Genomic DNA, 25,027 nt, shown 5'->3' with positions numbered 1-25,027 from the left:
ACTGACAACCTCTTCTGTATTTTATTATTTTATTTTGCTTTGTTGCTGTCTCCTGTGTTAGCGAGGTAGCGCAAGGAAACAGACGAAAGAAATGGCCCAACCCACCCACATACACATGTATATACATACACGTCCACACACGCAAATATACATACCTATACATCTCAATGTATACATATATATACACATAGACATGTATATATATATATATATATATATATATATACACATGTAATAACATATGAAATAACAACCCTATCCCCCCAAATGTGCACGAGGTAGCGCTAGGAAAAGACATCAAAGGCCACATTTGTTCACACTCTGTCTCTAGGTGTCATGTAAGAATGCACCGAAACCACAGCTCCCTTTCCACATCCAGGCCCCACAGAACTTTCCATGGTTTACCCCAGACGCTTCACATGCTCTGGTTCAATCCATTAACAGCACGTCGACCCCAGTATACGACATCGCTCCAATTCACTCTATTCCTTGCACACCTTTCACCCTCCTGCATGTTCAGGCCCCGATCACTCAATCTTTTTCACTTCATCTTTCCACCTCCAATTTGGTCTCCCACTTCTCCTCGTTCCCTTCACCTCTGACACGTATATCCTCTTGGTCAATCTTTCCTCACTCATTCTCCCCATGTGACCAAACCATTTCAAAACACCCTCTTCTGCTCTCTCAACCACCCTCTTTGTATTACACATCTCTCGTGCCCTATTATTACTTACTTGATCAAACCATCTCACACCACATATTGTCCTCAAACATCTTATTTCCAGCACATCCACCCTCCGCCGCACAACTCTCTTCATAGCCCACGCCTCGCAACCATATAACATTGTTGGAACCACTATTCCTTCAAACATATCCATTTTTGCTTTGAGATAATGTTCTCGACTTCCACACATTCTTCAACGCTCCCAGAACTTTCGCCCCCTCCCCCACTCTATGATTCACTTCTGCTTCCATGGTTCCATCCGCTGCCAAATCCACTCCCAGATATCTGAAACACTTCACTTCCTCCAGCTTTTCTCCATTCAAACTTACCTCCCAGTTGAATTGTCCTTCAACCCTACTGTACCTAATTACCTTACTCTTCACATTTACTCTTAGCTTTCTTCTTTCACACACTTTACCAAACTGTCACCAGTTTCTGCAGTTTCTCACACGAATCGGCCACCAGTGCTGTATCATCAGCGAACAACTGACCGACTTCCCAAGCTCTCTCATCCACAGCAGACTGCATACTTGCCCCTCTTTCCAAAACTCTTGCATTTACCTCCCTAACAACCCCATCCATAAACAAGTTGAATAACCATAGAGACATCACAAACCCCTGCCGCAAACCTACATTCACTGAGAACCAATCTTTTTTCTCTTCCTACACGTACACATGCCTTACATCCTCGATAAAAACTTTTCACTGTTTCTAACAACTTGCCTCCCACACCATATATTCTTAATACCTTCCACAGAGCATCTCTATCAACTTTATATGCCTTCTCCAGATCCATAAATGCCACACACAAATCCATTTGCTTTTCTAAGTATTTCTCGCTTGCATTCTTCAAAGCAAACACCTGATCCACACATCCTCTACTACTTCTGAAACCACTCTGCTCTTCCCCAATCTGATGCTCTGTACATGCCTTCACCCTCTCAATCAGTACCCTCCCATATAATTTCCCAGGAATACTCAACAAATTTATACCTCTGTATTTGAGCACTTCACTTTTATCCCCTTTGCCTTTGTACAATGGCACTATGCAAGCATTCCGCCAATTCTCAGGCACCTTACCATGAGACATACATACATTAAATAACCTTACAAACCAGTTAACAATAGTCACCCTTTTTTTTTTTTTTTTAATAAATTCCACTGCAATATCATCCAAACCCGCTGCCTTGCCGGCTTTCATCTTCTGCAAATGTTTTACTACCTCTTCTCTGTTTACCAAATCATTTTCCCTAACCCTCTCACTTTGCACACCACCTCAACCTAAACACCCTATATCTGCCACTCTTATGAAACACATTCAACAAATCTTCAAAATACTCTCTCTATCTCCTTCTCACATCACCATTGCTTATCACCTCCCCATTATCCCCCTTCAGTGAAGTTCCCATTTGCTCCCTTGTCTTATGCACTTTATTTACCTCCTTCCAAAACATCTTTTTACTCCCTAAAATTTAATGATACTCTTTCACCCCAACTCTCATTTGCCCTCTTTTTCACCTCTTGCACCTTTCTCTTGACCTCCTGCCTCTTTCTTTTATACATCTCCCACTCATTTCCATTATTTCCCTGCAAAAATTGTCCAGATGCCTCTCTTCTCTTTCACTAATAATCTTGCTTCTTCATCCCACCACTCGCTACCCTTTCTAATCTGACCACCTCCCACGCTTCTCATGCCACAAGCATCTTTTGTGCAAGCCATCACTGCTTCCCTTAATACATCCCATTCCTCCCCCACTCCCCATACCTCCTTAGTTCTCACCTTTTTCCATTCTGTACTCAGTCTCTCCTGGTACTTTGTCACACAAGTCTCCTTCCCAAGCTCACTTACTCTCACCACTCTTTTCACCCCAATATTCTTTTGTTTTCTGAAAACCTCTACAAATCTTCACCTTCGCCTCCACAAGATAATGATCAGACATCCCTCCAGTTGCACCTCTCAGCACATTAACATCCAAAAGTCTCTCTTTTGTGCGCCTATCAATTAACACATAATCCAATAATGCTCTCGGGCCATCTCTCCTACTTAACTGCAACATTACTCACCTTTGCATTCAAATCACCCATCACTATAACCTGGTCTCTTGCACCAAAACTAGTAACACACTTGCTCAGGTGCTCCCAAAACACTTGCATCTCATGATCTCATGCCTAGGTGCATATGCACCAATAATCACCCATCTCTCTCTATCAACTTTCAGTTTTACCCATATCAATCTAGAGTTTACTTTCTTACACTCTATCACATACTCCCACCACTCTTGTTTCAGGAGTAGTGCTACTCCTTCCCTTGCTCTTCTCTCATTAACCCTTGACTTTACTCCCAAGATATTGCCAAACCACTCTTCCCCTTTACCCTTGAGCTTCGTTTCACTCAGAGCCAAAACATCCAGGTTCCTCTCCTCAAACATGCTACCTATCTCTCCTTTTTTCTCATCTTGGTTACATCCACACACATTGACACCCCAATCTGAGCCTTCGAGAAGGATGAGCACTCCCCGCGTGACTCCTACTTCTGTTTCCCCTTTTAGAAAGTTAAAATACCAGGTCTAATTCATGTTATCTTGTACATGCCTTTCAAAATCTTTTTCACCCGTCCATTCATATCCAGTTTTTTTCCCATTCTCCTTGTTCCCTCATCTGACTGGTTTATCTACTTATTTTTTTCTTTCTTCAGTCATTCTCTCCATATCAAACTATTTAACGAAACCATCTTTAGTGCTGAACCTCGCACTTTTACCAATCTAATTTTGCTGTTTTATTTATTTATTTTGCTTTGTCACTCTCTCCTGCGTTAGCGAGGTAGCGCAAGGAAACAGACGGAAGAATGGCTAGTGAGGTAGCACAAGGAAACAGATGAAAGAATGGCCCAACCCATACACATGTATATACAGACATGTCCACACACGCACATATACTTACCTATACATCTCAACTTATACATATATATACACACAGTCATATACATATATACACATGTACATAATTCACACTGTCTGCCCCTATTCATTCCCGTCGCTACCCCACCATGCATGAAATGAAAACCCCCTACCCCCGCTTGTGCGTAAGGTAGCACTAGGAAAAGAGAACAAAGGCCACATTCGTTCACACTCAGTCCGTAGCTGTCATGTATAATGCACCAAAACAACAGCTCCCCTTCCACATCCAGTCCCCACAGAACTTTCCATGGTTTACCCCAGATGCTTCACATGCCCTGGTTCAATCCATTGACAGCACGTCGACCCCGGTATACCACATTGTTCCAATTCACTCTATTCCTTGCATGCCTTTCACTCTCCTGCATGTTCAGGCCCCGATTACTCAATCTTTTTCACTCCATCTTTCCACCTCCAATTTCGTCTTCCACTTCTCATTTCCTCCACCTCTGACACACATATCCTCTTTGTCAATCTTTCCTCACTCATTCTCTTCATGTGACCAAACCATTTCAAAACACCCTCTTCTGCTTTCTCAACCACACTCTTTTTATTACCACACATCTCTCTTACCCTTTCATTTCTTACTCGAACAAATCACCTCGCACCACATATTGTCCTCAAAAATCTCATTTCCAGCACATCCACCCTCCTCTGCACAACTCTGTCTATAGCCTCACAAAGTCACAACAATATAACACCCCAACAAACCTTTCTCTCACCCTTTTGTTGAATTTTTTTTTTTTCCAGGTTGAAAAGATTGTGACAATCATGAGTAATCCTCGGCAGTACAAAATACCCGATTGGTCCCTCAAGGCAGAAGGACATCAAGGATGGCAAATGCAGTCAGGTGAATTTTTAGGTTTCACTAAATGCAAAATTGATTATATGCATTTATGAATATGTAGTTATTTCTCATATGCATTGATAATTTTTTCACAAACCAGTTGCACATACATCATGCTTGGTCACTTATTATAGTACTAAGGTTATTCTTTGTGCCAGAGCAAAATGGAAGTCTTTCAAACTTTGCTGGAAACTATAGGCAAAAGTTCACAATCATTTCAACATAAGATTGGTGTTGCATAACAGGTTTGAAATTAACATGCAACTTGTCCATCATTGGTGTGCCAAAGAAAATAGATTAGTGGTTGATTTAGGAAGGAAACTTCATGTTTTTCTGTTCAGAATTTTTGGATTTTGTGTTGGGTAATTATATTTTGATAGTAAATGGCAGCAGAGTGATTGTGTTAGTAGTTTTGTTGCACAAGACTGGGTTATAGTGATGGGTGATTTGAATGCAAAGTTGAGTAATGTGGCAGTTGAGGGAATAATTGGTGCACATGGGGTGTTCAGCGCTGTAAATGGAAATGGTGAAGAGCTTGTAGATTTATGTGCTGAAAAAGGACTGGTGATTGGTAATACCTGTTTTAAAAAGAGAGATCCATAAGTATAAGTGGGAGAGATGGCCAGAGAGCGTTGTGCAGAGGAGGGTGGATGCGTTGGAAATTTGTGCAGTTTTTCACATGAATCGGCCACCAGCGCTGTATCATCAGTGAACAACTGACTCGCTTCCCAAGGTATCTCGTCCACAACATACTGCATGGTTGCCCCTTCCCAAAACTCTTACATTCACCTCCCTAACAACCCCATCCATAAACAAATTAAACAACCATGGAGACATCATGCACCCCTTCCGCAAACCAACATTCACGTAGAACCAATCACTTTCCTGTCTTCCTACACTTACACATGCCTTACATCGTCGATAAAAACTTTTCACTGCTTCTAACAACTTGCCTCCCACACCATATGTTCTTAATACTTTCCACAGAGCATCTCTATCAACTCTTATCATATTCCTTCTCAAGATCCATAAATGCTACAATCAAATCCATTTGCAATTCTAAGTATTTCTCGCATACATTTTTCAATCAAACACCTGATCCACACATCCTCTACCTTTTCTGAAACCACACTTTTCTTCCTCAATCTGATGCTATGTACATGCCTTCACCCTCTCAATCAATACTGTCCCATATAGTTTCCCAAGAATACTCAACAAAGTTATACCTATGTAATTTGAGCTCTCACTCTTATCCCCTTTGCCTTTGTACAGTGGTACTATGCAAGCATTCCGCCAGTCATCAGGCACCTCACCATGAGTCATACATACATTAAATAACCTTATCAACCAGTCGACAATACAGTCACCCCCTTTTTTAATAAATTTCACTGCAATACCATCCAAACCCTTGCTGGCTTTCATCTGTTTACCAAATCGTTCTCCCTAGCCCTCTCACTTTGCACACCACCTCGACCAAAACATCCTATATCTGCCGCTCTATCATCAAACACATTCAACAGACCTTCAAAATACTCGCTCCATCTCCTCCTCACATCACCACTACTTGGTATCACCTCCCCATTATCTACCTTCACTGATGTGCCCATTTGTTCCCTTGTCTTACACACTTTACCTCCTTCCAGAACATCTTTTTATTCTCCCTAGAATTTAATGATACTCTCTAACCCCAACTCTCATTTGCCCTCTTTTTCACCTCTTGCACCTTTCTCTTGACCTCCTGCCTCTTTCTTTTATACATCTCCCACTCATTTGCATTATTTCCCTGCAAAAATTGTCCAAATGCCTCTTCTCTCACTAATAATCTTACTTCTTTTTCCCACCACTCGCTACCCTTTCTAATCTGCCCACCTCCCACGCTTCTCATGCCACAAGCATTGTTTGCACAAGCCATCACTGCTTCCCTAAATACATCCCACTCACCTTATGTCCTATGTTCTCACCTTTTTCCATTCTGTACTTAGTCTCTCATTGTACTTCCTCACTCAAATCTCCTTCCCAAGCTCACTTTCTCTCACCACTCTCTCCACCCCAACATTCTCTCTTCTTTTCTGAAAACCTCTACAAATCTTCACCACCTTCTCAAGATAATGATCAGACATCCCTCCAGTTGCACCTCTCAGCACATTAACATCCAAAAGTCTCTCTCGCGCTCCTATCAATTAACACGTAATCCATTAACGCTCTGTGGCCATCTCTCCTTACATACGTATACTTATGTATATCTCTTTTTAAACCAGGTATTCCCAATCACCAGTCCTTTTTCAGTACATAACTCTACAAGCTCTTCTCCATTTCCATTTAGAACACTGAACACCCCATGTACACCAATTATTCCCTCAACAGCCACATTACTCACCTTTGCATTCAAATCACCCATCACTATAACCCGGTCTCGTGCAGCAAAACTACTAAGACAGACACTCGGCTGCTCCCAAAACACTTGCCTCTCATGATCTTTCTTTTCAGGGGCAGGTGCATATGCACCAATAATCACCTGTCTCTCTCCACCCACTTTGTTTTACCCATATCAATCTAGAGTTTACTTTCTTAGACTCTATCACATACTCTCACCACTCTTTCAGGAGCAGTGCTACACCTTCCCTTGCTCTAGTCCTCTCACCAACCCCTGACTTTACACCTAAGACATTCCCAAACCACGCTTCCCCTTTACCCTTGAGCTTCGTTTCACTCAGAGCCAAAGCATGCAGGTTCCTTTCCTCAAACAAACTACCTATCTCTCCTTTTTTCTCGTCTTGGTTACATCCATACACATTTAAACACCCCAATCTGAGCCTTCGAGGAGGATGAGCACTCCCTGCATGACTACTACTGTCTCCCTGTTTAGAAAGTTAAAATACCTATATATTTTAATGTATACATATATATACATTATCCCTGGGAATAGGGGAGAAAGAATACTTCCCATGTATTCCCTGCGTGTCGTAGAAGGCGACTAAAAGGGAAGGGAGGGGGGGCTAGAAATCCTCCCCCTCATTTTTTTTTTATTTTCCAAAAGAAGGAACAGAGAAGGGAGCCAGGTGAGGATATTCCCTCAAAGGCCCAGTCCTCTGTTCTAAACGCTACCTCACTAATGTGGGAAATGGCGAATAGTATGAAAGAAAGATTTATATACATAGACAGACATACATTCTCATGCACATAATCCATACTTGCTGCCTTTATTCATTCCCGTCGCCACCCCACCACACATGAAAATGGCGTTTGTCGTTTGTGTATGTGAGTGGTTGGGCTATTCTTTGTTTGATTGCCCTACCTTGTTGATGTGAGAAAGAGATATTAAGTATAGTAGATATGTTATTTATACTTAATTTTAGTGTTCCGCATCGAGGTAGTGAAAGGAAACAGACGAGGAATGGCCCAACCCACCCACATAAACCAGCATAAGTATGTTGAGTATTCCTGGAAAATGACATTGGGGTGGGTATTGATTGAGAGAATTAAGGCATGTACAGAGCATCAGATTGGGGAAGAGCAGTGTGGTTTCCAAAGTGGTAGACGATGTGGGGATGAGGTGTTTGATTTGAAAAATGAAATGATTAGAAAAGCTGATGTTTTTGTATGTAGGATTTATGGATCTGGAGAAGGCATATGATAGGGTTGATAGAGATGCTTTGTGGAGGGTTTTAAAAGTATACTGTGTGATAGGTAAGTTGCTAGAAGCAGTGAGAAGTTTTTACCAAGGATGTAAGGCATGATTATGAATAGGAAGAGGAAAATAATTGGTTCCCTGTGAATGTATGTTTGCAGTGTGGGTGCGTGATGTCTCCTTGGTTTGATTTGTTTATGAATGGGGTATGAATGGGTTAGTTAGGAAGGTGAATGCAAGAGTTTTGGAGAGAGGAGCAAAAAAATATGCAGTCTGTTGTGGATGAGAGGGCTTGGGAAGTGAGTCAGTTGTTAGCCGAGTATATTCATTTGTATTATGTTTGATCACCGTTTCCCACGTCAATGACGTAGTGATAGGAAATGGTTGAAAAATAGCCATATATGTATATACATCTGTACGTGTTCACGCTTGCGTGCCTTTATCCATGCCCAGCACCACCCTACCCCACAGGAAACAGCATTCCCACCATTTGCGTCGGCAAGGTAGCAAAAGGGAAACTGACTAAAGGCCACTTTCGTTCACACACTGTCTGCAACTGTCATGTGCAATGCACTGAAACTACCACACATCCAGGTCCCATATTCTTTCATAGTTTGCTTCATACATGTTTGCCATTTACCTCATTAGCAAGGTAGCGTTAAGAAAAGAGGACTGAGCCTTTGAGGAAATATTCTCGCTTGGCTCTCATCTCTGTTCCTCGATTTGGAAAATTAAAAATGAGAGGAGGATCATCATCCCCTTCCTCCTTCCCCTTGTAGTGGCCTATATCATGCAGGTAATACTTGGCAAATATTCTTTCTCCCCCGTTCTAAGGGATATATACCCTAGCCTGAGCCTGGTATCAATTTTACTGACCAACCCCTAGGGGTGGATGAACGTCTGGGTTGATTCTGTATTGATTGCTGTAACCAGGATTCCAGCTTATGTGCTCAACCCTGAATGGGCAGCCCGTGAATGTGTTATGGTCAGGAATAACTGCTTCACTATGCGAGTCCATATATGAATAGTATAACCTGTGACAGTAGCCACCCTTAAAAATGATTTTCTTAGTTTGCTTCACCTTCATTTATTAGGAGTACTATAATTTGTTAGGTGGTTAAGGTCTGTGGTTTTAAGGTTTATATAGCAAGTCTTAATATATAGCAGGTAGAAGGGTTTGTCGCAATTAGCCACTACAGTAACTGCACTTTGGATGTGTTTTGTATTGAGAATTTGAGATTATTGCACATCAGTGACTACCATATGGTAACTTTAAATGGATTTGTTCTATTTAAGAAGATTTATGCACATGGCTTTTTATTTAATTTTTTTGCTCCCTTTTTTTTTTTTTTTTTTTTTTTCAGAATTTGGAGTGTTGAGTTGTGGAATTGGTTTGAAAGTTCACCTTGTCTACATTGTTAAAGCTTTTATGTCTTTTACAGTCATTGGTGATGCCAGAAAAGTTTGAGCATATCCTGCGTTTGATGAACACTAATGTCGATGGCCGACGAAGTTGTTTGCCTTGACAGCCATTATTGGTGTTGGTCGACGTTATTCGAACATTGTTTTGAAGAAGACTGACATTGATCAGTCCAAGCCTGCTGGAGAGCTGAGTGAGGAGAAGGTATGTATATTGTTGTCTGTGACAAATGTACTGTTTAATTTACCAAGAAGGTTAATGATAGTTTGAAGTATCAGAATAAATGAATGTGATTATGAAAAGAAACTGAAATTGGCCTTTTGGCAATTTCGTTCACAACCATCTAGTATTGTCAAGTTATTGGTTCAAAGCTTTACAGAAGCACCGTTGTTTTTTTATGGGTTTTGATTTGTTTTCAGAGTATTTAGATATTTGATTTTGCATTATAGATATAAGTAAAAGTGTATGAGTGCCAATTCTTAATTGTGGGGAGTTCTTATCCTCCTCGGAGGCTCAGATTGGGGTTTCTTGAGTGTGGATGTAACCAAGATGAGGAAAAAGGAGAGATAGGTAGTATGTTTGAGAAAAGGAACCTGGATGATTTGGCTGAGTGAAATGAAGCTCAAGGGTAAAGGGGAAGAGTGTGTTGGGAATGTCTTTGGAGTAAAGTCGGGGGTTAGTGAGAGGACAATAGCAAAGGAAGGAGTAGCGCTCCTCTTGAAGCAGTTGTGGGAATGTGATAGTGTAAGAAAGTAAACTCTAAATTGATATGGGTAAATCTGAAAGTGGATGGAGAGAGATGAGTGATCATTGGTGCCTATGCACTTGGTCATGAAGAAAGATCACGAGGAAAGTTTTTCGGGAGCAGCTGAGTGAGTGCGTTAGCAGCTTTGTTGAACGAGACCGGGTTGTAGTGATAGGTGATTTGAATGCCAAGGCGAGTAATGTGGTAGTTAAGGTTATAATTGGTGTACATAGGATCTTCAGGGGAGAATGGTTTGGTGACCAGAGTAGAGGTGGTGAAAGCTTTGTGGAAGATGAAAGCCAGCAAGGTGGCAGGTTTGGATGGTATTGTAGTGGAATTTATAAAAGAAGGCGACTTGTTGATTGGTTGGTAAGGCTATTCAGTGTATGTATGGATTATGGTGAAGTGCCTGAGGATTGGTGGAATGCATGTATAGTGCCATGTACAAAGGCAAAGGGTATAAAGGTGTGTTCAAATTAGAGACATAGGTTTGTTAGAGTATTCCTGGGAAATTTTATGGGAGGGTATTGATTGAGTGGGTGAAGGCATGTACAGAGCATCAAATTGGGGAAGAGCAGTGTGGTTTCAGAAGTGATAGAGGGTGTGTGATCAGGTGTTTGCTTTGAAGAACGTATTTGAGAAATACTTAGAAAAATATGGAATTGTATGTAGCATTTATGGATCTGGAGAAGGCATATGATAAGAGTTGATAGAGATGCTCTGGAAGGTACTAAGAATATGTGGTGTGGGAGGCAAGTTGTTAGAAGCAGTGAAAAGTTTTTATCGAGGATGTAAGGCATGTGTACGTGTAGGAAGAGAGGAAAGTGATTGGTTCTCAGTGAATGTAGGTTTGTGGCAGGGGTGTGTGATGTCTCCATGGTTGTTTAATTTGTTTATGGATGGGGTTGTTAGGGAGGTGAATGCAAGACTTTTGGAAAGAGGGGCAAGTATGAAGTCTGTTGTGGATGAGAGAGCTTGGGAAGTGAGTCAGTTGTTGTTTGCTGATGATACAGCGCTGGTGGCTGATTCATGTGAGAAACTGCAGAAGCTGGTGACTGAGTTTGGTAAAGTGTGTGAAAGAAGAAAGTTGAGTAAATGTGAATAAGAGCAAGGTTATTAGGTACAGTAGGGTTGAGGATCAAGTCAATTGGGAGGTAAGTTTGAATGGAGAAAAACTGGAGGAAGTAAAGTGTTTTAGATATCTGGGAGTGGATCTGGCAGCGGATAGAACCATGGAAGCGGAAGTGAATCGTAGGGTGTGGGAGGGGGTGAAAATCCTGGGAGCCTTGAAGAATGTGTGGAAGTCGAGAACATTATCTTGGAAAGCAAAAATGGGTATGTTTGAAGGAATAGTGGTTCCAACAATGTTGTATGGTTGCAAGGCGTGGGCTATGGATAGAGTTGTGCACAGGAGGATGGATGTGCTGGAAATGAGATTTTTGAGGACAATATGTGTTGAGGTGGTTTGATCGAGTAAGTAATGTAAGGGTAAGAGAGATGTGTGGAAATAGAAAGAGCGTGGTTGAGAGAGCAGAAGAGGGTGTTTTGAAATGGTTTGGTCACATGGAGAGAATGAGTGAGTGAGGAAAGATTGACCAAGAGGATATATGTGTCGGAAGTGGAGGGAACGAGAAGAGGGAGACCAAATTGGAGGTGGAAAGATGGAGTGAAAAAGATTTTGAGTGATCAGGTCCTGAACATGCAGGAGGGTGAAAGGCGTGCAAGGAATGGAGTGAATTGGATCGATGTGGTATACCGGGGTCGACATGCTGTCATTGGATTGAATCGGCATGTGAAGCGTCTGGGGTAAGCCATGGAAAGTTCTGTGGGGCCTGGATGTGGAAAGGGAGCTGTGCTTTTGGGCATTATTGCATGACAGCTAGAGACTGAGTGTGAACGAATGGGGCCTTTGTTGTCTTTTCCTAGCACTACCTTGCACACATGAGGGGGGAGGGGGTGTTATTCCATGTGTGGCGGGGTGGCGATGGGAGTTAATAAAGGCAGACAGTGTGAATTGTGTGCATGTGTATATATGTATGTGTCTGTGTGTATATATATGTGTACATTGAGATGTATGGGTATGTATATTTGCGTGTGTGGACGTGTATGTATATACATGTGTATGGGGATGGGTTGGGCCATTTCTTTCGTCTGTTTCCTTGTGCTGCCTTGCAAACGCGGGAGACAGTGACAAAGCAAAATAATAATAAAAAATTTATGGATGTAGCGAAGGCATAAGATAGGTTGGATAGAGATGCTTTTTGGAAGGTAATAAGAGTATATGGTGTGGGAGTTAAGTTGTTATAAGCAGGGAAAAGTTTTTGCCAAGGATGTAAGGCATGTGTACAGGTAGGAAGAGAGGAAAGTGATTGGTTCCTTGTGAATGTTGAATAGTGGCAGTGGTGCGTGATGTCTCCATGGTTGTTTAATTTGTTTATTGATGGGGTTGTTAGGGAGGTGAATGCAAGAGTTTTGAGATGCGGGCAAGTATGCAGTCTGATGTGGATGAGAGGGCTTAGGAAGCGAGTTGGTTGTTGCTTGCTGATGATACAGAGCTGGTGGCTGATTTGGGTGATAAGCTGCTGAAGTTGGTGACTGAGTTTGGTAAAGTATGAAAGAAGAAAGTTGAGAGTTAATGTGAATAAGATCAAGGTTATTAGGTTCAGTAGGGTTGAGGGACAAGTTAATTGGGAGGTAAGTTTGAATGGAGAAAAACTGGAGGAAGTGAAATGTTTTAGATATCAGGGAGTGGACTTAACACCAAATGGAACCATGGAAGCAGAAGCAAGTTGCAAGTTGGGAGTGGGGGCAAAGGTTCTGTGAGCGTTGAAGAATGTGTGGAAGGCGAGAACGTTATCTCTTAGAACACTAGTGAGTGTATTTGAAGGAATAGTGGTTCCAACAATGGTATATGGTTGAGGTATGTGCTATAGATAGGGTTGTATGGAGGATGGTGGTTGTTGGAAATGAAATGTTTGAGGACATATGTGGTGAGGTGGTTTGATCGAGTAAGTAATGAAAGGGTAAGAGAGATGTTTGGTAATAGTGTGGCTGAGAGAGCAGAAGAGAGTGTGTTGAAATGGTTTGGACACATGGATAGAATGAGTGAGGAAAGATAGACAAATAGGATGTGTCAGAGGTGGAGGGAAGAAGCAAACACCTAATTGGAGGTGGAAGGATGAAGTGAAAAGGATTGAGCAATCAAGGCCTGAACATACAGAAGGGTGAAAGGTGTGCAAGGATTATTGAATTGTAAAAGTGTGGTATATTGGGTTCGACATGTTGGCAATGTATTGAAACACAGCCTGTGAAGTGTCCTAGGTTAAACCATGGAGAGGTCTGTGGGGCCTGGATGTGGAAAGGGAGATGTAGTGCAGTACACATGACAGACTTAGTGTGAACGAGTGTGGCTTTTTTTGTCTGTTCCTGGCTCTTCCTCAATGGAGAGGGGATAGCAATATCCTGTGTGGTGGGGTGGTGACTGGAATGGATGAAGGCAGCAAGTGTGAATGTTTACTGAAGTTACGATTTGGATTCCTTAGGAAGTTCCTTGATGAACAAGATGCCAAGATCTGACCTGGACAGTCGCTTGTTTACCAAATGGCGTCCTAGCTATGTTTCTTCGTTGTATATCTCCCTTGTATCTCACATGATGTAATTACACAAAAGTGCTCTTGGGTACTTATTGTGTTTCATTTCCCCATGGACTCGTAGGAATGTCTGTATATTTATATATACACTTGAAATGTATGTATGTGCATATGTGCATGTGGGCCATTCCTTGTTTCCTTGTGTAACCTTACTAACGCGGGAGACAGCAGTTAAGTATAATGAACTGTTGCTCACTGCCCAGTACTCTGAATTGGATGATGATTTATTGAAAAGTGGAATTTAAAAGACCAGGCATAAGTGTACCTTTAAGATATATCCTTCTTCAAAGGCACTTGCACATTTTGTTGTGTAATGTGTAACAAGAGAAGGTAGATGAAATTTGAAAATAGATTGCAATCTAGATGAACTTAAAGTTGGTGTGGGGAAATGTTTTCTAACATTGATAAATTTCAATCTAATAAATTGTTCTGGAGAAGAAAATCAAACATTGTGCAAGGATTGAAAATTTATTAGGAGTGTGTTATGGGTCAGATATATTTTTGAACGTCTTGATGTTATTTCTGACGAAATTGAACATCAAATGTACTACGTTTTCAGTTGAAGTAATGTAGAAGCAACTGCTTTAATTGTAAGTCAATTTTTGTACTTTATATTCCTCATCAGAACATGCTTGATTTTTTTCATTCCTATATCAGCTTTGTGTAGTTTATGCAGTTAGAAATGCTTTTTTTTTTTTATTCAATAACCGAGTTTATTTCATACTAGATTGCTGTTTCCCACGTTTGTGACATAGTGCCTGGAAGAAAGAAAGAAAGGTCGTATCCGTTCATATATATTTTTTTGGCTGCCATTTGTAATGCCCCAAAACCACAGTTTATCTACAGTCAGGCCCCACAGACCTTTCCATGCTTTACCCTTGCTTCACATGCTGTAGTTCAGACAACTGACAACCTCCTGTGTATACCAGGTCTAATTCATATTATCTCGTATATTTGCGTGTGTGGACGTGTATGTATATACATGTGTATGGGGGTGGGTTGGGCCATTTCTTTCGAATGTTTCCTTGCGCTACCTCGCAAACGCGGGAGACAGTGACAAAGCAAAATAATAATAGTGATGGGTGATTTGAATGCAAAGGTGAGTAATGTGGCAGTTGAGGGAATAATTGGTATACATGGGGTGTTCAGTGTTGTAAATGGAAATGGTGAAGAGCTTGTAGATTTATGTGCTGAAAAAGGACTGATGATTGGGAATACCTGGTTTAAAAAGCGAGATATACATAAGTATACTTATGTATACTCCATGGTTGTTTAATTTGTTTATGGATGGGGTTGTTAGGGAGGTAAATGCAAGAGTTTTGGAAAGAGGGGCAAGTATGAAGTCTGTTGGGGATGAGAGAGCTTGGAAAGTGAGTCAGTTGTTGTTCGCTGATGATACAGCGCTGGTGGTTGATTCATGTGAGAAACTGCAGAAGCTGGTGACTGAGTTTGGAAAAGTGTGTGGAAGAAGAAAGTTAAGAGTAAATGTGAATAAGAGCAAGGTTATTAGGTACAGTAGGGTTGAGGGTCAAGTCAATTGGGAGGTGAGTTTGAATGGAGAAAAACTGGAGGAAGTGAAGTGTTTTAGATATCTGGGAGTGGATCTGGCAGCGGATGGAACCATGGAAGCGGAAGTGGATCATAGGGTGGGGGAGGGGGCGAAAATCCTGGGGGCCTTGAAGAATGTGTGGAAGTCGAGAACATTATCTCGGAAAGCAAAAATGGGTATGTTTGAAGGAATAGTGGTTCCAACAATGTTGTATGGTTGCGAGGCGTGGGCTATGGATAGAGTTGTGCGCAGGAGGATGGATGTGCTGGAAATGAGATGTTTGAGGACAATGTGTGGTGTGAGGTGGTTTGATCGAGTGAGTAACGTAAGGGTAAGAGAGATGTGTGGAAATAAAAAGAGCGTGGTTGAGAGAGCAGAAGAGGGTGTTTTGAAGTGGTTTGGGCACATGGAGAGGATGAGTGAGGAAAGATTGACCAAGAGGATATATGTGTCGGAGGTGGAGGGAACAAGGAGAAGAGGGAGACCAAATTGGAGGTGGAAGGATGTATTGAAAAAGATTTTGTGTGATCGGGGCCTGAACATGCAGGAGGGTGAAAGGAGGGCAAGGAATAGAGTGAATTGCAGCGATGTGGTATACCAGGGTTGACGTGCTGTCAGTGGATTGAGTTCAGGGCATGTGAAGCGTCTGGGGTAAACCATGGAAAGCTGTGTAGGTATGTATAGTTGCATGTGTGGACGTATGTATATACATGTGTATGGGGGGGGGTTGGGCCATTTCTTTCGTCTGTTTCCTTGCGCTACCTCGCAAACGCGGAGACAGCGACAAAGTATAATAAAAAAAGAATATACTTATGTAAGTAGGAGAGATGGCCAGAGAGCGTTATTGGATTACGTGTTAATTGACAGGCGTGCGAAAGAGAGACTTTTGGATGTTAATGTGCTGAGAGGTGCAACTGGAGGGATGTCTGATCATTATCTTGTGGAGGCTAAGGTGAAGATTTGTATGGGTTTTCAGAAAAGAAGAGTGAATGTTGGGGTGAAGAGGGTGGTGAGAGTAAGTGAGCTTGGGAAGGAGACCTGTGTGAGGAAGTACCAGGAGAGACTGAGTACAGAATGGAAAAAGGTGAGAACAATGGAAGTAAGGGGAGTGGGGGAGGAATGGGATGTATTTAGGGAATCGGTGATGGATTGCGCAAAAGATGCTTGTGGCAAGAGAAGAGTGGGAGGTGGGTTGATTAGAAAGGGTAGCGAGTGGTGGGATGAAGAAGTAAGAGTATTAGTGAAAGAGAAGAGAGAGGCATTTGGACGATTTTTGCAGGGAAAAAATGCAATTGAGTGGGAGATGTATAAAAGAAAGAGACAGGAGGTCAAGAGAAAGGTGCAAGAGGTGAAAAAAAGGGCAAATGAGAGTTGGGGTGAGAGAGTATCATTAAATTTTAGGGAGAATAAAAAGATGTTCTGGAAGGAGGTAAATAAAGTGCGTAAGACAAGGGAGCAAATGGGAACTTCAGTGAAGGGCGCAAATGGGGAGGTGATAACAAGTAGTGGTGATGTGAGAAGGAGATGGAGTGAGTATTTTGAAGGTTTGTTGAATGTGTTTGATGATAGAGTGGCAGATATAGGGTGTTTTGGTCGAGGTGGTGTGCAAAGTGAGAGGGTTAGGGAAAATGATTTGGTAAACAGAGAAGAGGTAGTGAAAGCTTTGCGGAAGATGAAAGCCGGCAAGGCAGCAGGTTTGGATGGTATTGCAGTGGAATTTATTAAAAAAGGGGGTGACTGTATTGTTGACTGGTTGGTAAGGTTATTTAATGTATGTATGACTCATGGTGAGGTGCCTGAGGATTGGCGGAATGCGTGCATAGTGCCATTGTACAAAGGCAAAGGGGATAAGAGTGAGTGCTCAAATTACAGAGGTGTAAGTTTGTTGAGTATTCCTGGTAAATTATATGGGATGGTATTGATTGAGAGGGTGAAGGCATGTACAGAGCATCAGATTGGGGAAGAGCAGTGTGGTTTTAGAAGTGGTAGAGGATGTGTGGATCAGGTGTTTGCTTTGAAGAATGTATGTGAGAAGGATCTGGAGAAGGCATATGATAGAGTTGATAGAGATGCTCTGTGGAAGGTATTAAGAATATATGGTGTGGGAGGAAAGTTGTTAGAAGCAGTGAAAAGTTTTTATCGAGGATGTAAGGCATGTGTACGTGTAGGAAGAGAGGAAAGTGATTGGTTCTCAGTGAATGTAGGTTTGCGGCAGGGGTGTGTGATGTTTCCATGGTTGTTTAATTTGTTTATGGATGGGGTTGTTAGGGAGGTAAATGCAAGAGTTTTGGAAAGAGGGGCAAGTATGAAGTCTGTTGGGGATGAGAGAGCTTGGGAAGTGAGTCAGTTGTTGTTCGCTGATGATACAGCGCTGGTGGCTGATTCATGTGAGAAACTGCAGAAGCTGGTGACTGAGTTTGGTAAAGTGTGTGGAAGAAGAAAGTTAAGAGTAAATGTGAATAAGAGCAAGGTTATTAGGTACAGTAGGGTTGAGGGTCAAGTCAATTGGGAGGTGAGTTTGAATGGAGAAAAACTGGAGGAAGTGAAGTGTTTTAGATATCTAGGAGTGGATCTGGCAGTGGATGGAACCATGGAAGCGGAAGTGGATCATAGGGTGGGGGAGGGGGCGAAAATTCTGGGGGCCTTGAAGAATGTGTGGAAGTCGTGAACATTATCTCGGAAAGCAAAAATGGGTATGTTTGAAGGAATAGTGGTTCCAACAATGTTGTATGGTTGCGGGGCGTGGGCTATGGATAGAGTTGTGCGCAGGAGGATGGATGTGCTGGAAATGAGATGTTTGAGGACAATGTGTAGTGTGAGGTGGTTTGATCGAGTGAGTAACGTAAGGGTAAGAGAGATGTGGGGAAATAAAAAGAGCGTGGTTGAGAGAGCAGAATAGGGTGTTTTGAAGTGGTTTGGGCACATGGAGAGAATGAGTGAGGAAAGAATGACCAAGAGGATACATGTGTCGGAGGTGGAGGGAACGAGGAGAAGAGGGAGACCAAATTGGAGGTGGAAAGATGGAGTGAAAAAGATTTTGTGTGATCGGGGCCTGAACATGCAGGAGGGTGAAAGGAGGGCAAGGAATAGAGTGAATTGGAGCGATGTACCAGGTATACCGGGGTTGACGTGCTGTCAGTGAATTGAATCAGGGCATGTGAAGCGTCTGGGGTAAACCATGGAAAGCTGTGTAGGTATGTATATTTGCGTGTGTGGACGTATGTATATACATGTGTATGGGGGGGGGGTTGGGCCATTTCTTTCGTCTGTTTCCTTGCGCTACCTCGCAAACGCGGGAGACAGCGACAAAGTATAATAAAAAATAATGTATTATGGTGAGAGGTGCAACTTGAGGGATGTCTGATCATTATCTTGTGGAGGCTAAGGTGAAGATTTGTATGGGTTTTCAGAAAAGAAGAGTGAATGTTGGGGTGAAGAGGGTGGTGAGAGTAAGTGAGCTTGGGAAGGAGACTTGTGTGAGGAAGTACCAGGAGAGACTGAGTACAGAATGGAAAAAGGTGAGAACAATGGAAGTAAGGGGAGTGGGGGAGGAATGGGATGTATTTAGGGAATCAGTGATGGATTACGCAAAAGATGCTTGTGGCATGAGAAGAGTGGGAGGTGGTTTGATCAGAAAGGGTAGTGAGTGGTGGAATGAAGAAGTAAGATTATTAGTGAAAGAGAAGAGAGAGGCATTTGGATGATTTTTGCAGGGAAAAAATGCAATTGAGTGGGAGATGTATAAAAGAAAGAGACAGGAGGTCAAGAGAAAGGTGCAAGAGGTGAAAAAGAGGGCAAGTGAGAGTTGGGGTGAGAGAGTATCATTAAATTTTAGGGAGGATAAAAAGGTGGAAAGATGAAAGATGAAGAAGATGAAAGCCGGCAAGGCAGCAGGTTTGGATGGTATTACAGTGGAATTTATTAAAAAAGGGTGTGACTGTATTGTTGACTGGTTGTTAAGGTTATTTAATGTATGTATGTATGTATGTATGAGTGCTCAAATTACAGAGGTATAAGTTTGTTTGGGCACATGGAGAGAATGAGTGAGGAAAGATTGACCAAGAGGATATATGTGTCGGAGGTGGAGGGAACGAGGAGAAGTGGGAGACCAAATTGGAGGTGGAAAGATGGAGTGAAAAAATTTTGTGATCGGGGCCTGAACATGCATAATGGTGAAAGGAGGGCAAGGAATAGAGTGAATTGGATCGATGTGGTATACCGGGGTTGACGTGCTGTCAGTGGATTGGATCAGGGCATGTGAAGCGTCTGGGGTGAACCATGGAAAGCTGTGTAGGTATGTATATTTATGTGTGTGGACGTATATATATACATGTGTATGGGGGTGGGTTGGGCCATTTCTTTCGTCTGTTTCCTTGCGCTACCTCGCAAACGTGGGAGACTGGAAAAAAAAAAAAAAAAGAAACATGGTGAGGTGCCTGAGGATTAGCGGAATGCGTGCATAGTGCCATTGTACAAAGGCAAAGGGGATAAGAGTGAGTGCTCAAATTACAGAGGTATAAGTTTGTTGAGTATTCCTGGTAAATTATATGGGAGGGTATTGATTGAGAGGGTGAAGGCATGTACAGAGCATCAGATTGGGGAAGAGCAGTGTGGTCTCAGAAGTGGTAGAGGATGTGTGGATCAGGTGTTTGCTTTGAAGAATGTATGCGAGAAATAGTTAGAAAAACAAATGGATTTGTATGTAGCATTTATGGATCTGGAGAAGGCATATGATAGAGTTGATAGAGATGCTCTGTGAAAGTTATTAAGAATATATGGTGTGGGTGGCAAGTTGTTAGAAGCAGTGAAAAGTTTTTATCTTGGATGTAAGGCATGTGTATGTGTAGGAAGAGAGGAAAGTGATTGGTTCTCAGTGAATGTAGGTGTGTGGCAGGGGTGTGTGATGTCTCCATGGTTGTTTAATTTGTTTATGGATGGGGTTGTTAGGGAGGTGAATGCAAGAGTTTTGGAAAGAGGGGCAAGAATGAAGTCTGTTGTGAATGAGAGAGCTTGGGAAGTGAGTCAGTTGTTGTTTGCTGATGATGCAGTGCTGGTGGCTGATTCATGTGAGAAACTGCAGAAGCTGGTGACTGAGTTTGGTAAAGTGTGTGAAAGAAGAAAGTTAAGAGTAAATGTGAATAAGAGCAAGGTTATTAGGTACAGTAGGGCTGAGGGTCAAGTCAATTGAGACGTAAGTTTGAATGGAGAAAAACTGGAGGAAGTGAATTGTTTTAGATATCTGGGAGTGGATCTGGCAGCAGATGGAACCATGGAAGCGGAAGTGAATCATAGGGTGGGGGAGGGGGCGAAAATCCTGAGAGCCTTGAAGAATGTGTAGAAGTCGAGAACATTATCTCTGAAAGCAAAAATGGTTATGTTTGAAGGAATAGTGGTTCCAACAATGTTGTATGGTTGTGAGGCGTGGGTTATGGATAGAGTTGTGCGCAGGAGGGTGTATGTGCTGGAAATGAGATGTTTGAGGACAATGTGTGGTGTGAGGTGGTTTGAACGAGTAAGTAATGTAAGGGTAAGAGAGATGTGTGGAAATAAAAAGAGCGTGGTTGAGAGAGCAGAAGAGGGTGTTTTGAAATGGTTTGGGCACATGGAGAGAATGAATGAGGAAAGATTGACCAAGAGGATATATGTGTCAGAGGTGGAGGGAACGAGGAGAAGTGGGAGACCAAATTGGAGGTGGAAAGATGGAGTGAAAAAGATTTTGAGTTATTGGGGCCTGAACATGCAGGAGGGTGAAAGGAGGGCAAGGAATAGAGTGAATTGGATCGATGTGGTATACCGGGGTTGACGTGCTGTCAGTGGATTGAATCAGGGCATGTGAAGCGTCTGGGGTAAACCATGGAATGTTGTGTGGGGCCTGGATGTGGAAAGGGAGCTGTGGTTTCGGGCATTATTGCATAACAGCTAGAGACTGAGTGTGAACGAATGAGGCCTTTTTTGTCTTTTCCTAGCGCTAACCCGCACACATGAGGGGGAGGGGGATGGTATTCCATGTGTGGCGAGGTGGCGATGGGAATGAATAAAGGCAGACAGTGTGAATTGTGTGCATGGGTATATATGTATGTGTCTGTGTGTATATATATGTGTACATTGAGATGTATAGGTATGTATATTTGCGTGTGTGGACGTGTATATATATATATATATATATATATATATATATATATATGTGTATGGGGGTGGGTTTGGCCATTCCTTTCGTCTGTTTCCTTGCGCTACCTCGCAAACGCGGGAGACAGCGACAAAGCAAAATAAATATATATTATGCTTTGTCGCTGTCTCCTGAGTTAGCGAGGTAGCGCAAGGAAACAGATGAAAGAATGGCCCAACCCACCCACATGCACATGTATATACATACATGTATGCACACGCTAAATATACATACCTATACATCTCAACGTATACATATATATACACACACAAGACATATACATATATACGCATGTACATAATTCATACTGTCTGCCTTTATTCATTCCCATCGCCACCTCGCCATACATGAAAAGCAACCCCCTCCCCCCTCATGTGTTCGAGGTAACGCTAGGAAAAGACAACAAAGGCCACATTCGTTCACACTCAGTCTCTAGCTGTCATGTAATAATGCACCAAAACCACAGCTCCCTTTCCACATACAGGCCCCACAGAACTTTCCATGGTTTACCCCAGATGCTTCACATGCCCTGGTTCAATCCATTGACAGCACGTCAACCCTGGTATACCACAACATTTAGATTCACTCCATTCCTTGCACGCCTTTCACCCTCCTGCATGTTCAGGCCCTGATCACTCAAAATCTTTTTCACTCCATCTTTCCACCTCCAATTTGGTCTCCCACTTCTCCTCATTCCTTCCACCTCTGACACACATATCCTCTTTGTCAATCTTTCCTCGCTCATTCTCTCCATATGACCAAACCATTTCAAAACACCCTCTTCTGCTCTCTCAACCACACTCATTTTATTACCACACATCTCTCATATCCTATTATTACTTACTCGATCAAACCACCTCACACTACATATTGTCCTCAAACATCTCATTTCCAGCACATCCACCCTCCTGCGCATAACTCTATCCATAGCCCATGCCTCGCAACCATACAACATTGTTGGAACCACTATTCCTTCAAACATAGCCATTTTTGCTTTCTGAGATAATGTTCTCGACTTCCACACATTCTTCAAGGCTCCCAGAATTTTCGCCCCCTTCCCCACCCTATGATTCACTTCCGATTCCATGGTTCCATCCGCTGCCAAATCCACTCCCAGATATCTAAAACGCTTCACTTCCTCCAGTTTTTCTCCATTCAAACTTACGTCCCAATTGACTTGATCCTCAACCCTGCTGTACCTAATAACCTTGCTCTTATTCACATTTACTCTCAACTTTCTTCTTTCACACACTTTACCAAACTCAGTCAACAGCTTCTGCAGTTTCTCACATGAATCAGCCACCAGCGCTGTATCATCAGTGAACAACAACTGACTCACTTCCCAAGCTCTCTCATCCCCAACAGACTTCATACTTGCCCCTCTTTCCAAAACTCTTGCATTCACCTCCTTAACAACCCCATCCATAAACAAATTAAACAACTATGGAGACATCACACACCCCTGCCGCAAACCTACATTCACTGAGAACCAATCACTTTCCTCTCTTCCTACACGTACGCATGCCTTACATCCTCGATAAAAACTTTTCACTGCTTCTAACAACTTGCCTCCCACACCATATATTCTTAATACCTTCCACAGAGCATCTCTATCAACTCTATCATATGCCTTCTCCAGATCCATAAATGCTACATACAAATCCATTTGCTTTTCTAAGTATTTCTCGCATACATTCTTCAAAGCAAACACCTGATCCACACATCCTCTACCACTTATGAAACCACACTGCTCTTCCCCAATCTGATGCTCTGTACATGCCTTCACCCTCTCAATCAATACCCTCCCATATAATTTACCAGGAATACTCAACAAACTTATACCTCTGTAATTTGAGCACTCACTTTTATACCCTTTGCCTTTCTTTGTACAATGGCACTATGCAAGCAGGTGGCTAATCCTCAGGCACCTCACCATGAATCATACATACATTGAATAACCTTACCAACGAGTCAACAATACAGTCACCCCCTTTTTTGATAAATTCCACTGCAATACCATCCAAACCTGCTGCCTTGCCACCTTTCTCTTCGCAAAGCTTTTCCTACCTCTTCTCTGTTTACCAAATCATTTTCCCTAACCTCTCTCACTTTGCACACCACCTAGACCAAAACACCCTATATCAGCCACTCTATCATCAAACTTTCTCAACAAACCTTCAAAATACTCACTCCATCTCCTTCTCACATCACCACTACTTATCAACTCCCAATTAGCCCGTTTCACTGAAGTTCCCATTTGTTCCCTTGTCTTACGCACTTTATTTACCTCCTTCCAAAACATCTTTTTATTCTCCCTAAAATTTAATGATACTCTCTCACCCCGACTCTCGTACATGCCTTTCAAAATCTTTTTCGCTCGCCTATTCATATCCAGTTTTTTGTCCCCATTTACCTTGTTCCCTCATCTGACAGGTTTATCTACCTTTGTCTGTTTTTATTGTCATTCTCTCCATGTCAAACTATTTAACGAAACCATGTTTAGTGCTGAACCTCGCACTTTTTATTACCAATGTAATTTTGCCATTTTTTTTTTTTTTTTTTTATACTTTGTCGCTGTCTCCCGCGTTTGCGAGGTAGCACAAGGAAACGAACGAAAGAAATGGCCCAACCCACCCCCATACACATGTATATACATACGTCCACACACGCAAATATACATACCTACACAGCTTTCCATGGTTTACCCCAGACGCTTCACATGCCTTGATTCAATCCACTGACAGCACGTCAGCCCCGGTATACCACATCGCTCCAATTCACTCTGTTCCTTGTCCTCCTTTCACCCTCCTGCATGTTCAGGCCCCGATCACACAAAATCTTTTTCACTCCATCTTTCCACCTCCAATTTGGTCTCCCTCTTCTCCTTGTTCCCTCCACCTCCGACACATATATCCTCTTGGTCAATCTTTCCTCACTCATCCTCTCCATGTGCCCAAACCACTTCAAAACACCCTCTTCTGCTCTCTCAACCACGCTCTTTTTATTTCCACACATCTCTCTTACCCTTACGTTACTCACTCGATCAAACCACCTCACACCACACATTGTCCTCAAACATCTCATTTCCAGCACATCCATCCTCCTGCGCACAACTCTATCCATAGCCCACGCCTCGCAACCATACAACATTGTTGGAACCACTATTCCTTCAAACATACCCATTTTTGCTTTCCGAGATAATGTTCTCGACTTCCACACATTCTTCAAGGCCCCCAGAATTTTCGCCCCCTCCCCCACCCTATGATCCACTTCCGCCTCCATGGTTCCATCCGCTGCCAGATCCACTCCCATATATCTAAAACACTTCACTTCCTCCAGTTTTT

General features: G+C 42.4%; 1 protein-coding gene across 1 annotated transcript in view; it reads left to right on the top strand.

Annotated features, from left to right (window-relative positions):
• Nucleotides 1-25,027, top strand: part of RpS18 (ribosomal protein S18) — a 112,187-nt gene that overhangs the window by 73,740 nt on the left and 13,420 nt on the right.

The sequence above is a fragment of the Panulirus ornatus genome, chromosome 3 (genome assembly GCF_036320965.1).
Source record: "Panulirus ornatus isolate Po-2019 chromosome 3, ASM3632096v1, whole genome shotgun sequence".
Classification (NCBI taxonomy): Eukaryota; Metazoa; Arthropoda; class Malacostraca; order Decapoda; family Palinuridae; genus Panulirus; species Panulirus ornatus.
The sequence above is the reverse complement of the archived record's forward strand: the minus strand, read 5'-3'. Positions and strand labels throughout refer to the sequence as shown.